The following is a 15,454-nucleotide window of genomic DNA, read 5'->3' as shown; positions in this document are numbered from 1 at the left end:
TAATAAGTCTGAATAGTTATATCCTAAATTGTTTTATTAAAATACTTAAGATTTTACACTGTTGTGTACATGTTTAAAGATTTATTTGACTCAAGACTGAAACATCATATAATCATCAAAACATCATGTAATAAACTTTCCGGTCTATTCAGGTAATTGAGAGGATAATCACCATCTCTGCAATCACCATCCTTCAAGCAGCAGTTACTAATATAAACAATTCTGAACCCATTGCATTACTCCAATATTTTGTGACTGCAGTAATTCCAAATTCTTACAAGAAAGAAGATATTCCACATTCATACTTCTGAAAGGACCTCTAAGACAGTAAAAAATTGGGATTTAAGACTATACTTGCTGTGAGGTGGCACGGTACTGTAGTGGTAAGTGCAAAGCTTTATAGTACAGGCAACCCGAGTTCAATTCCAGCCGCTGTGCCTGTAATGAGTTTGTACACTCTCCCTGTGAGTTTTCTCCAGGTGCTCCAATTTCGTCCCACAGTCCAAAGCCCTACCGGTTGGTAGGTTAATTGGTCATTGTAAGTTGTCCCGTGACTAGGCTAGGATTAAAATCGGGGAATTGCTTGGCAGTGTGACTCCAAAGGCTGGAAGGGCCTATTCCATGCTATATCTCAATAAATAAATAAACTTTTGAATGAATATTTGTAGTATTTCTATGCTCTACATATTATGGAACTGAATTATTCTAGAATTTGTATGTCTATAAAAATGATCTGTATACCAAATTCATCAAAAACATTTTATAATCATCCATAAACTGGTAAGACTTTACGAAAAATACAACTTTATAGCCAACAATAAAACAATTAACAGGCAATAAGTTTCCAACCTTATAAACTGCAAATGATTTACGCATTAGATTTTGTATACATTAAAGTAAAATAAAATACAAGAGAGACCATGCATGTTTGTGAAGTTACCGACAACCAAGTTAGGAATCCCTGCTCTATGTTGTAAGACTAGATTGTGAACACCAGTTCCACTCAATTCCCCCGTCAAACATATGCCAGTACATGTGCAGCTTGTTATCAGCTGAGAAATATCCTAACTGGCCAGAAGCCAATGAAGTCAGACTTAATACTCCCCGTCTTCCCTACCTTACTGCTGATGATAGGGCAGGTGAATCAAAACATCTTGTGGTTCAACTGAACTTACACAGTGAGACAAGCATCACCAAAGTTGCTCTGCAAAACCAAACATTTGATTTAACCAAGGTGGTATCAACTGGACAACCATCAAAACTGATTTGTGGTTCATTGTCATTAGGCCAGCAAAACCAACTTCTAACATCACTACTTCTACGGGAATTAGAGGTAGTGTAGAGAGTAGTGGTGAAAGTGGAGTGACCGGGGAAGTGGGGAGGCAGGTGGTGTATGACAGCAGTACCTCAATAACGAAATACATGAGAGTCACTTCTCCACTGTGTATCAGCTGCGCATTTGCAATGTGAACAGACAGTAAATTAATAGCCTATCTGGTCCAAAGACTTCTTTGCATAACTTCCCATGAGTAACAATTCATACTGAATAACAGGCTTCTGTTATCTGTGGCATGAACATCACAGGAGATGCACAAATCTGTGAACAGCTTAGATACAAAGGAGAATTATAGCAATAATGTCCTCAAGGAATTATGTGATTGCTCATCTTGTTTATCAGTTAATAAATCTGAGGTTCCTCAAGACTCAAAGCTCACTGAACTAAGCTGAAGTAGTTCATTACTACTTGGGCTTTGTTTCCCATTGTAAAAAATTTTGGGGATCTAAAAAGCCCGGTGTAAAGGACATGTGAAGCCTCAATACGTAAATACAGGTCCCATCATATGCAAAGTTGGATGTGACAATAATGTACATACATTATTTCTACTTTATATAGGCTGTGTATTTTTACGTGTTATTTGGTATGATTTGGCAACTGCATAGCTTATTGGTTACTGGAGAACGCTTGCGTGTGTTTTTGCCGACGGCGCTTGCGTGAGATTTTCGGTACAGAGAACAGTGCAGTAATGATTGTGGAAAAGTATTTCTACTTTATATAGGCTGTGTATTTATCATATCATTCCTGTTTTTACTATATGTTACTGTTTCTTTAGTTTTTATGTGTTATTTGGCATGATTTGGTAGGTTATTTTTGGGTCTGCAAACGCTCACAAAATTTTCCCATATAAATAAATGGTAATTGCTTCTTCGCTTTACAACGTTTCGGCTTACGAACCATATCATAGGAATGCTCTACCTTCGGATGGTGGGGGAAACCTGTACAACATCAGCAGGTCCTTGTCACTGGAACATTGCTGAAAAAAATCGATTGAGGAAACATGAGCTGGGGCGTGCCAGGAAAGGAGTTTAGGCTCACAGAAAATGTCAACTGTACTGCAAATAAACATGATTTACTTCGAAAGTATCGATTTGAAGAGTGGGGGAAAGAGAGTTCAATCAAATAAACTAATCTAATCTTTCCCCAACAAACGCCAGATATAAACAACAGATTCCAATTCGTGAAAGATGGTTCTACAAATATTTATTTTCTTCAATTTAACATATAATAAACTGTAAAATTAACCAACCATTGTCAGCATGTCAGTCTACACAACCAAGAAAAAGGCAACAAACCTCCTTTATCTCATTAGCCCAGTGAATCCTGCTGGCAAATCTGTGTTTACATGTTAAAAGGTAAAAACAGGATCAAACCCTTGTATGTGGCAGAATTTAAAAACATTTAATTTTGCTTACAAATTTAACCTTAAGATCTTTTTCTTTTTTTTTTTAAAACAGATTTTTCTATTCTATTCTTTCAACTATTAACAAAACAGAAATGCACATTTTATTGGAATCCATTAAACACACTGGTCACATCTTCGTTATGGACTTTTGGTTCTCCGGAATTTGCTTGGTTGAATACTGACTGACCAAATACTTCTGCTATTTCAGAAATTACCTGCTCTGGCACTTTCTAACAGAGGCAGTTACACAACAAAGATTTCAGGAGTTTGTGGTGTGGACTGATGCAGTGTCAGCACCTGGAAAGATTAACTCCAGGCTGAATTTCTTCATGGGAAAAATCATGCATTTTAAACAAGGAAAATTGCTTGCCACGAGTTTGCCTTTCTATATGTAAAAAAAAGTGAATTTTTAAGGGATTCCTGAATTAGTAATGGTAGTACTTAAGGGAGTTGCTGCAAGATAAACTGGAGGAGCTCAATGTTAAACAAGGAGTGCAATGTTATAAAGTCTAGGAGGGGTTATACCAGAGCTTATGACAACAGATCATGTTGTACTCTGTGGAATTTATACATGACAATTGGCAAGGTGGATGAACATCGTCAGCAGCAAAACTTGCAGGTTCACCTCCAAGACTTATATTGCTGGTCCATTATCACTTCTGGGTCTAAATCTGGAACTTGCTCCCCAACAGCTTTGTGGGAGCATTTTCACCAGAAGTCCAGCAGTAGTTCTGGAGGGGTTGGGGGGTGGTTCATCACCACCTTCTCACCAGCAATAAGACTTTGGGCAATACATGCTGGCCCTGCTGGCAACATTCACGTCACAGGAAGCTAATAAATTAAAAACATCTCCTGTGACATAAATCATAATGGCTCAATAGACAGCACAGAGTTACCTAAATTAACTCTCTCCATCACAGAATGAAAGTGGGCTTTGACAAACACAAGCACCAACATTTACAACGAGACTATTATTTGTAAAAGGAAGCAGGAAAATAATAATGCATCTTTTTAAATTAAAACTGCTTTTCCAAAAGAAAAAAATTCAATCTTCTGGATATAGAGGAGACTCCAGCATTTTGATAATCAACAAGGCAGGATTCAGAGTTTTAATAGTGTGAGAGATTGGCATTTGTGTAAACAACTTCTGGTGCCACAGTTCTGGACAGTTCTTTGGTTGTTTCTTGTTAAGTATCTTTCTCTTCAAATTCATTTTCCATTAGACAGCACAGTGCTAACTTCTGCGTGTACAAAGAAATGATACCTGGGAAAAAATGTTAAAGAAACAACATTTTTTAAAGAAGCAACACACTCTTATCTTGTTTGTAACACTTTTTAATGCAAGTATTTGACCACATGGTAAAGTAACTAGTCATTAAATAATTAACTTGCATATTGCTGTGCAGAAAAAAAACACAAAAGAAACTAATTGGACCAAATTTCTCACTTACCTAAAACTACAATTCAATTTCTCTCTTCAGAGATGTAACCCGATCATATTATTTCCAGTACTTGGGCTTTTATTTCATTATAATTCTTTTTAGACAATTATTGAGAAAAAATAAATCTCCCACATCCAATTCCAATAAAAATGGATCAGATTCACATTTAAGTAACAAAAAGAGGGAATCCTTTCACCGGGAGACTGGAGGAGCTATGACAATTTATGTAGAGGAACAGGTATTTCAGTTCTAACCTGTTCCACCATTCAGTAAGATCGCAGGTGAGCTATGGCCTCATTTTTTACTTCTGCCTTTCCCCAGCCTTCCTCAATCAAATTAATGCATTAATTTTCTCAATTCCAGGGAAAACAACTTTGGTTTCTCTCTTGTCACAGTTACTGCCTGACCTGCTGAGTGATTCTGACATTGGATTTTCAACATTTGCAGGTTTTTGCTTCTACTTTCTGCCATCTTGCTTTTATTAAGAGGGTTGTGGGTACATGAATGCTTCACCTGTTGCTGGGCACATTCAGTTTCACCTGTCTATAATTTCTCATTGGCTCTTTCATCAGATTTTTTTCCAATATGCTGTGATCAATGCCTCTCAGAAACCACTGCCTCTTTTGAAAGTATCTCTGAATCTCAAGTGTTGTCTACCAACTGGTCTCTTAGATAAGAGTTCCCATTTTGGATGCCTTTGGTGATTCAGCACTTGTCCTTTGTCCTGACATGCAATAGTAATTTCAGACAATGCTGATTGAACGTACTATATTTACTAAGGTAATTGAGCATCTTACTAGCCTGTATGTTTATAACAATTTATATCCACCACATGATGAGTCAGTATATATTGATCTTTGTTTTTTATGTACTTTATGATTCAGCTTGAACAGAATCCCAAGCATAAAGTCATAATTGTGTTCTTGAGCTGTTATACTTGTGCTTTTTGTAATTCCAAGTCCTCTTGCTTTACTTTACAAATGTGTGAATCTTAATTTTGAAGTGAAGGGAAGGATTCTCATTGCTAACAGAGCACTCTGGCAGTTCGAGGCTATGGCCTCAGAATAACCATTATCGTCCAATAACTACATAGATTTATATTTACAAAAGAGTGCTCACAATAGTCTAGGTGTGGTCCAACCAGGACCTTTATATCTCCTGCACTCCAGTGATCTGGTTATGAATCACAGAGTGTTATTAGCATTTCTGTTCATTTTCTCCACCCGTCCATAACACTTCAATGATCTATACATTTGGAGCAGCAAGTCCCGTTGAATTCCTGTGCTTCTAGTTTTCCATTATTTAGAAATTCCCTGTTTGATCATTTTGTCATCAAATTGCAAGATCTCTCATTTATTTATTTATTTATTGAGATACAGCACAGAATCGGCCAATTCTGGCCCTTCAAGCCGCATCCCCCAATTTAACCCTAGCCTAATTACAAGACCATTTACAATGACCAATTAACCTACTAACTGGTACATCGTTGGACTGGAGCACCTGGAGCAAACACACACACTCCATGGGGAGGAAAGAAGACTCCTTACAGGTTACATTAAAGTAGCAGCAATTGGTATACACTGACTCTATTGCCCATTCACTCAACCTTTCATACCTTTTAGTAGCTTAGTGCTCAAATCTACACTGTTTACAATGACCCACACTTAGTCTCTTTGTCAAATTTGAATAAGTAGCTCCCCCGCCATCATTTCTAAGTACATGAAATGCTTCCAACATATCCTCAGAAGACAGAGTGAATCACAATCCTATAATTTCAAATTCATTTCTGTTATTCACCTTGCCATTCAACTAATTTCCAAGCCAGGCCAGTACGGTGCAGTCAATTACTCTCACTTACAAGAGCACAGTTGGAGGTACCTGCAGCTTCAAATTTTCAGAAGCAGTGTTCATGAATTTGTGTCTATATTTTGTTCATCTCTAGCATGGATGCCTTTTCTTTCATTAACTAGTTTGTAACTCAATCACAATGCTCACGATAAAGCACTCTAATTGAGTGAGCCACCCCCGTGCCTGATGGAACACAATTAGATCCGATATGGATACCCACATAACATATGTGTAGCTTAGTAATAGCTCAGTGACCAAGAAGAAACCACAAAATGCAGTATTTGCTTGAAGAGATTAAATAGCAGCAATTAGTTTCACCAACACTTTGCTTTTATAAACACTAACATGGTTAAATAGTAAAGGCCCTTCACAAATGTATTAAGAACCTAACTCAGGGCAACATAAAGATTTGTTAGGATGGGTGACAAACACTTCATTAAAGTATATTTTTAAATTCATTTTAAAGCTGAGAGGGTGAACAAGACTTGAGGAAGGATTTGCAGAGGTTTGTACCCAAGAACGCATTGGTGGGGTGATTACAGTCTGGAGACTAGGGTTGGAGGGTAATATAATACACAGAACATTGACTAGTACAACACAGTACTGGTTGTTCAGTCCATGATGTTGTACCGACCTTTAAAACTACTCCAAGATCAATCTCACACTTCCTTCCAACATAGACTCCATTTTTTCTCCACCCATGTGCCTATCTCAGAGCTTCTAAATCTCCCTATTGCACCATCTCTACTTTCACCCCAGGCAGGGTATTCCATGCACTTAACATTCTCTATGTAAAAAACCTGCCTCTGACACTCTCCCTCTACTTTTTATTAAATTAGCCATTTTGGCTCTGGGAAAAAGTCTCTGTACATGTGATATATGCCTCGTATCTTGCACACTTCTAAGTCACCTCTGATCCTTCTTCACTCCAAAGAGTCGAGCCCTAGCTCACTCAGCCTCTCCTCATGGGACATGCTCTCAAGTTCCAGCATCACTCTGGTAAATCTGCCCTGTACCCACTCTAAAGCTTCCACATCCTTCCTATAATAGGCAACTAGAACTGAACACAATACTCCAGTTCTCATTCGTGATGGGACTTATACCGTCGCGTCATTGTCAGTTGAGGTATGGGTGAGTGACTGGAGAAAGGGGTTCGACCAGCAGCAAAAGTGTGGATGAACCCCAGTTCAGAAAAGGCACTGCCCCACAGCTTGCCCAAGATACTATTATAATAATTTTGTCAAAAAAAAAAGTGGGGACAGAGACTCCACAGAACGCAGAAGGAGAAATTATTAGATTGAGATAGTCGAAGGACTTAAAGAACACATTTAAACTTCCTAGCAAAGAAAGAAAAATATAGAATTTTCAGCATATTACTTGCGTAAAAACTTTTCTATGCACTTGGGTTGCTTTTCAGGTGGGAGGTAAACACAGAAGTAGTAGACTGGAGCTCCAGAGAGTGCGACTGCAATTCCAACGAGGGAGTTTATGGTGTCACTGAAGAGAGGAGTCACCACCAGAAACAAACTGCACATGCAGTAGATAATTGGGAAAATCAAGCTGAGCTGCAGAAAAGAAATTTCACATTTTAACATTACTAATGACAGCTGACGGCAAAGAATTTTGCAGATATTCACATTATTTCATGGTTACGGGATTGTGCTCAGCTCCTGCCATTGTTCCATTGACATCTATGGGATGATATGTCAGTCAAGGACCGCACCTGGCAACCAATTTTATCAACACACACACACCATGCTGAAGGAACTTAGCAGGCCAGGAAGCACACAGTTGACATTTTGGGCTGAGACCCTTCAACAGGGCTGGAAAGGAAAGTGGAAAAAGCCAGAATAAAAGGTGGGTGGGGGAGGAGTACAAGGTAGGTGAAGCCAGCTGGGTGGGTGAGGGTGGATGAAGTGAAGAGCTGTGAGGTGATAGGTGGAAAAGGCAAAGAGCTGAAGAAGGAGGACTCTGATTGGACAGGAGATCCCATCTTTCCAGCATCTGCAGATTTTCTCATCTCTGTTCACAAGCAGCATTTAAAAACCAGACCTTCCCCTTCCCCTCATCATTGTCTATCTGGGGCTTGCCACACCAATATTTTTTTTTCTCATGCCACCCTTGGTTACCAATTTTACATCCTCCTTTCATCTTGAATGACCCAACAACCCCACTAATATTTTAGTTGTTAATAAACCTCAGATGTTTAGTAAGAACTGTCATTCATAAGGAACTCATGTCTAATTCATTTTATTGAAGTGTTCTTTTTAGTGCACGGAGCTGGCTGCCAATTTTTCTACAGCTGGCATCAAATAAATCAGTGTTTTAGTTGAATCCTGCAGCTAGAAAGAGCCTTTCCAACAAGGCAGTATACCTGTGGTACTGCAATGCAAATGCCAGTTAATGCCCTCTAACAGAGGGGATGTAAATCCACAACCTCAGAAGCTCGAAGCCAATGTCTGCTCTCCCTACACATCTATCCAAACCATCACTTAAAACAATTATTGTGCCCAATTCAAATGAGCACTTAATTAACTGAAAATTAAAATAACTGCAGACAATGGAAATCTGAAACAAAAATCAGAAAATGCTGCAAAAAAAAACAGCAGGTCAGGGTCCTGACAATGAGTCTCTCATCTGAAATATTGACTCTATTTCTCTTCCCACAGTTGCAGCCCGAGTTGCTGAATATTTCCTTTCTGGTTTGAATATTTAATTAACATCAGTGTAAATAACAAATGCCTCGAGGTGATTTCCAAATCCTGGTATTTAAAGTTTGGTTTCACTAAACTGGCAGTCTGAGTATTTTAAGTGTAGAGTACACAAGTTTAAGCAAGAGCGGTGTTACACAAAGATCCACAAAGGACCAACAGAAGGGACATTACGGATCATTCTAGAGGCCCTGACCTGGAGTTACACCAAGACTTCATTTTTTTTTGTGATAGTGGGACCTGACCCTGAGGGCTCACGGCCGGCCACATTTCCATATCACAAGGATGCGGCCTAGAAGGCAAGCACACCTTCAGAGTTCAAATGCCCTGTGGCCCTGTGGACAAGTCAACTCTATGCCAGTGTCAGCAAATAAAGTGTGACGGGAGAAAACAGAACATCGGATCCGCTGTCGGGGGCCATGTACCCGGCGAATCGCGCTCTCTCTCTCTCTCATTGGTGGGAGGCGGAGAGTTTGTTGCCGATTCTTAAATCGGAGAACTCAGGGGAAAAAAAAGTGACGCAGCAGACTTTATCATCACAAATCAGCGAGTTGTTTAGTCTGTATCTCCCCTCTCGCTGAGTTACATGTCTCTGCCCCTATATTAGAGACAGAGAGCCTGTGAATTGCTGGGTGAATGATTAGGATACTCGTAATCTGAGGGTTAGAGCTGTAGTGTTTATAGCTGGTGACCGAGAGTCATGTAAGTAGTTCATGCCTGACCTCTGGAAGGCCTTTGCATGTGTAAAGAGACAATTTCAGACTCAGCCGGAATAACAGTTAGAGACTCTCAACAGCAATGGCAGGATTTACACATTATAACTTCCTACAAGGTGAGATAGCTTGGTATAAGTGGCAACAACCCATCACTCCCGAAAGGGCTCAATGGCTTTTATGCAAGCTTTGATTGGCAGAACTATGACAAGCACACACAGGCCACATTTCAAGATGACAATTATTGGATTTTGATGTTTTTGATCCAGGTCCTCATAGCATTCAGGAAGGAGGCACAAAGTTTCTTACCTTGATAATTGTTTTATTAGGCATTGATAGAACAAAGAAAACAGGAACAGGACAGTGATTGCGTGGTTGAAGAGAGAGAGAAAAACTAAGATTAAAGACTTGTGCTTTCCTCAAATACCAGAGATAAGAAAAAATTCCATTCAAATCTATAGATAAGAACTAACTAATTAGAAAGAACATATTAAATACTGCAGTACCAAGTTCTCTCTTCCTTTGTTTAAGGCAAGCGGTGCACATAGCCATTGGGAAGGTATGCTCTGTGTGTGCTCTCGACTAAGTATACTTGTTGAATATTCAGCTTTGTAGTATCTGTAACTTGAATGTTTGGTCAAATTTTTACTGTTTGTAAATAAATGATTAATATGCCTATTCGCAATCAGTGTTTTCTGTCCCACTTGCCAGACCCATGAACCTGATGCAACATTACAACATATTAATATGAATATTAGCACTGATAGTAAGTAGGCAAAATTGGCAAAGAATATAATAGCAATTATGTCAGAATAAACTTCATAACGTTTAGTAGTTTTCCACTTGGCTGGTTAGTCATGGGCTCACTGTAGCTCAGCAGTTAACCACAGTGCTTGTTGTCCTTGTCAGGTACCACTTTAGCTCACTTACAGTGGCTGGCATGTATCCACTTATTTAGACCCTGTACTTTCACTGCCTTGTTGGTAATTAACAGAACTTGGTAAGGACCTTCCCATCGAGCTCCCAGCGGTTTCTCAATCAGGACCCACTCACCGGGTATCAGGGTGTGTCCTCCTCCTATTGGATCACTCCAAGTGGCAGAAACCTGTCGAGAAGCAGACTGTACAGCTTGGGTTAGTTTCACACAATAGTTAACTGAACTGTCTGCCATAATGTGTATAACAGCCTCTCTGAGATCCAAGAGCTCCCAGCAGTGACAGAGGATGTCCCATTACTGCCTCGAGTGGACGTAGTTTAGTTTTCTTGACGGGTATTGCTCTTGTGCTACATAAGTACACAGGAGGAGCTGAAGGCCATGATATGCCTTCCTCATGATACTTAGTCAATCATTATTTGACTATTCTATTCACTTGTTGGACTTGTCCTGGTGACTCTGGGTGATGTGCACAATGAAAAGACCATTCAATGTTCATCAATCAGTATAGTTCCTGACAAACACTCCCAGTGAAATGTGTTCCCAGGTCAGTCACTGTGACAGGGCAATCCCCAACTAGCAATCTAGCCCTTGATCAGAGTTCTTGCTGTCTGCGTGTGTGGCTGTGGCTTTCCTTGCTGGAATAGTTTCTACCCATCTTGAAAACTTGTCCGCTATTGTCAGTAGGTCAGAGTGTCCTTGACACTTTGGTAAAGGAATATAGTCCATTTCTAAGTGTAAAAATGCATTTAGTTGTGGTAGCTTCTCAGCTGCTCCAGGATTCACTTTCTGGCAGGTCAGGCATCTTTCAAATGTTTGTCAAGCTTGTGCCCTAAACTCAGGAGTCCACCACCACTGGGAGAATCTGTCAATCATCTTTAGTAGTTCAATGTTTCCCAGAGAGTATACTTGCCATGCCGGATAGGGAAGCAATGTGGCTGGGGCTACCAGTCTATGACCAGGGCCATAGCTTTACACTCCATCACTGTTTAATTCCCAACATTCTCCACCCAGAACCACTTTTCTCATTGAGAGGACTGAGCTTGAGTCTCTCAGGTATCTTGTGTGTTTGTCTGTGATGCAGAGTTCAACTTCAGTTCCATAATTCCAGTTGTCGGGTTCACTGCAGGTGTTCTTGATTCTTCCTTTACTTCTTTTATTTCTTCTGTTGCTGCCACGTCTGCTAGATACGTTGTCTGCACAGCTTGCAAACAAGGACATCATCCTAATGCTGTGTTATTCAGTTTAGCAGAATAATAACCAACTGGATGCAGTCAGTCTCCATGTTCCTGAGTTAAGACTGCCATAATGTAGTCATGTTTCTCATTGATGTACAGGGTAAATGGTCTGCCCATATTAGCGATTCCTAATGCAGGTACAGTACACAATGCTACCTTTAAAGTTTGAAAAGTTTCCAGTTGTTCTTTGTTAAAAGTCATAAGGTCGTCTGAGTGCTTACTGCTCGTCAGCAGATTGTTGAGTGGTTAAACAATTTCAGCATATGAATTGACCCATGCTCTGTATTAGTTGTATAATCTCAGAAATGACTGAAGTTGCTGAACTGTTGTAAGAGGCTGACTTAACCACGCTTGCACAATCTTCAGTGATTTCCCTTTTACCTTTGGAAATTTTCTGTCCTAGGAAAATTATTTTGGTTTGTTGCACCTTTGCCTTGTCTAGATTCAGTTTTTGACTTTTGGAGGATAGATAATTGAGCAAATAAGGCACATCATGTTCATTTTGGTCTCCAGCTTCAGATGGAATCAGGACATCATCCACATTTGTATGATAGTCAGATCAGTGGCTGGTAAGTTCCTCAGGTTTGTCTCACAGCCAGGTGATAGACAGTGGGACTGTCATAGAGCCCTTGTGGTAGCCTCATCCACTAGTATTGTTGACCATCAACTGTAAAAGCCAATCATGGTTGTCATTCAGGCACAAGTGGTATGGACCAGAATCCATTGACCACATCAATAACTGTAAGCAACTTGTATGATGATTTCAGGACATTGAAAATAGTTGATGGATCTGCCAATTTGTCAATACATTGATTAACAATGATTTCACCTTTAGTCCTGTGCGTCTTCACTTCCTTGGTCTTTATTGGAGCAAACTGTGACAGAGCTCTCAATCTTATGTTACCATCACTGTCATCCTCACATAAGTCACTAGGAGGCCGCTGTAGAGTCCATGTCATGTCCATCCTGCAATTCTTCAGAGTTCAGATGGTGTTGCTGTGTCGAGATAGTGTCCAATGTAGACTAATTCATGTCCATCCTGTAATTCTTTGGAGTTCGGATGGAGTCCCTGTATCTGGAGACTCATATGGACTGCAATTCCTCAGGTGGAGCTTCAGAAGTAAGAGTTTCTCAGGGCAGAGCACCAGCAGTATTATCACTGGCAGAGCCACCCATCTGATGTTGCAGGTGTGTCTTTCAGTTATGTCTTCATTTCCTTCTGAGCTCTGCAGAATGTGCTTCAATTGAATTACCATGCTCGCTTGGTTAATATAAAGGTTTGCTCTTTAGAGTTTTTACTGCCTCTATCATGAAGTTTCGCGTTTCTTTTGATTAGTAAAATACTTGTCTTGTTAACTCTTTCAATCGCTCACATGTTCAACCAAACCCCAACAACACAGTCATTCTCTAAACCTGTAGCAGGCCGTTTATTCATCTTAATAAACTTAACATTGTTGGCATATTTCATTAGGCTCACGATCAAGCATACTTTCTTCAGCCAATGATTGGTGTGTCAAGGCCGACCTGGACGGGAAAGGCAGTTTCCCGGAGCAAATAGCTTTCACAACATTGCGTCCAGATATAATCGTATGGTCTGACACCAGTAGAGAAGTAGTTATTGGTGAACTCACAGTCCCCTGGGAAGACAACATCGATGAAGCCCATGAGCGCAAGTTAACCAAGTATGCAGAATTAAGATCAGAGTGCAGAGACAGAGGGTGGAAGGTCTCATGCTATCCATTCGAAGTAGGCTGCCGTGGGTTTATTGCGTTCACTCTCCAGAAGTGGCTGCGTGACCTTGGCTTCACTAGAAGAGAGATCAAGTCAACCAGCAGGGCTGTAGCTGAGGCAGCAGAGAAAGGATCAGCATGGGTGTGGACCAAGTATGTCCAGAGGGGCAGATAGTCAGACAGTGTATACATATCTTGCAAACCCCTTCAGTAGTTGCATAGACACCTGAAGAGTAGACTATCTGTTGGATGGAAGTGACCAACAACTCTGATAGAGGCAGATGCCAAGTTTTTAAGTTCACCAGTTGGAGGTGGTGCTTTAGCACTGCTGGCCCACCACCTCGAGGGAGTCTTGATCATAAGCGGGCCGAAACTCCTGAAGACAGGTGGCAGATCAACTGATGATCCCACTGGTAATAGCACAGGACAGTTAACATCTTAGTCCACGTGTATTTTGTAACTCTATCAAACTGAAATGTTTTATTCAGGTAAGAGCTCTTAGTAGGTTTCACAATTTGAACCATTATTGTGATTCAATCTTAATTCGTACATAACTGTTTCATCACTTTGACCGCAATCTCGAGATATTAATAGATTGCAACCAAATGGATTGATCCAGCAACCAAGTAGGTTGTACAACCAATATTTTTACTAGGTACCTAAATAGATAATCGTGTGAGCAGAATGGATTGTAATCCGGTGGGTTACAACAAAATACATTGTCAAATCAGTAACACGGAAAAGTCTACAGATTGTGGAAATCCAAAGCAATGCGCACAAAATACTGTAGGAACTCAGCAGGTCAGGCAGCATCTCTGGAAATAAACAATCGATGTTTCTGGCCACAACCCTTTATCAGGACTGAAAAAGAAGGAGCAAAATTCCAGAATAAACCATTTTTTATTCATACCTCCTTCTCACAACCACACCCCACCGTCATTTTATTCTGCTCTCTTCCCCTTTCCTTTTCAGTTCTGAAGAAAAGTTCTGGCCCAAAAAGTCGACTGTTTATTCATTTCTATAGATGCTGCCTGACCTGCTGAGTTCCTTCAGCATTTTGTGTGTCACTGTACAACCAATATTTTCACAGCGGTTTTTCTTTTAAAATAGCAATGCAGCAGTCCTCAATCCTGATCTCCATCTGGTATTCAAAGCCAGAACCCTTTTCCTCTCAGACAACAGAGGAGCAGGTAAGTTCTTAACTCTTCTGTTACACACTAAAAATTCCATTTTTATCTTCAGTTGCTCCAAGTTCTAACTTCAAAATACCCTGCCACCAAATACGGCACTAATTGGATTCTGGTGTGTTTGATCCCTGGTCCTTATGGAATTCCGGAAAGAGGCACAAATCTTGTTGCATCATGATCATTTTATAAATAGCTGATATAACAAAGAAAACTGGAATAGAACTGTGATAGATGTCTTCTAGGTGAAGAGAGAGAGAAAAAACTAAGATTAAAGATGGCACTGCATGTGTTTAGACATTTTATACCACAGAGATAAGGAAAACTTCCAGTCAAATCTAGATAAGAAATAGGCAATTAGAAAGCAATTATTCAACACTGCAATACGAAGTTAACCAATGAGAAAGCACTTACTCAATAAAGCAGAACAAAGAAACTTCCAGACCTTTCCAGAATTATACTTTTTATAGCCACTGGAAGCACATTAAACTGTTATATGCATGTAAGAACTACTTAAAATATAAGCAGATAATTAATTGCTGAACTGCAAAGAAAATGCCAATTAAACTGTCTAATGAAAGATTTAAACAGTCATATCCAACAACGTGTAATTTCAATGTCTGAGGATGACACACAGGTGTCCTTCAAGAGAGTGAATCCACAAAAGGCTCCTGGTCCAGATGGCGTACATGGTTGTGTGCGGGAGATCTGCACAGACCCACTAGATGGAGTATTTACAGATATCTTCAACCTTTTGCTTCTGTAGCCTGAGGTATTCACCTGTTTTGAAATGGCATCTATAGTGCCTGTGCCCAAGAAGAGCGTGGTGACCTGCCAAAATGACTACCGTCTGGTAGCACTGGCATCAACTTTAATGAAGAGCTTTGAGAGGTTGGTTTTGGCACAACTGAAC

Source organism: Mobula hypostoma, chromosome 17 (genome assembly GCF_963921235.1).
Source record: "Mobula hypostoma chromosome 17, sMobHyp1.1, whole genome shotgun sequence".
In the NCBI taxonomy this organism is placed as follows: Eukaryota; Metazoa; Chordata; class Chondrichthyes; order Myliobatiformes; family Myliobatidae; genus Mobula; species Mobula hypostoma.
The sequence above is the reverse complement of the archived record's forward strand: the minus strand, read 5'-3'. Positions refer to the sequence as shown.